This window comes from Myotis davidii, unplaced genomic scaffold (assembly GCF_000327345.1).
Source record: "Myotis davidii unplaced genomic scaffold, ASM32734v1 scaffold328, whole genome shotgun sequence".
Taxonomy (NCBI): domain Eukaryota; kingdom Metazoa; phylum Chordata; class Mammalia; order Chiroptera; family Vespertilionidae; genus Myotis; species Myotis davidii.
This window is the reverse complement of record NW_006300373.1, coordinates 2,663,905-2,664,387: the sequence shown is the minus strand read 5'-3', so window position 1 is coordinate 2,664,387 and position 483 is coordinate 2,663,905.

Below are 483 nucleotides of genomic sequence, written 5' to 3'. Positions count from 1 at the left end.
GAGGCCTCGCCGGTAAGGCTCCCGGCGATTGGCGACTGGGGAAGGAGACGCTGGGAAAAGTCGAATAAGAGGGCGCGACGTCAGACCTGAGATTTGGGAAAGGGCGAGGGAGGGAGAGAGGGCGGGGACGGACACACGGACGGAGACGTACACCTCTCCCCCAGCCGCCACCACCCTACCCGTACAGCACCCTAAGTGTCCACAACTTTCGGCCGCCTTCGCCCTGGGCTCAGCGCCGGGTGGGGTGGGGACAGCGCGGAGTGAGTAGAGAGACAGATGAGAGAGAGCGAGGGAGAGAGAAGAAAGGAAAAAGGGAGCAGAAAGGGAGGAAAAGGCATCGTGAGAAAGAAAGGAGTTTCCTAGCGCCCAGAAGAGGTAAAGAGCCCGAAGGAGCGGAAGCGATCCTGGGGGGGAGTGGAGCGCAGCGAGGGGAGGGGAGAGGAAGGGCGAGGAGGGGGAGTGAGCACTAGAGGCGGCGAAGGA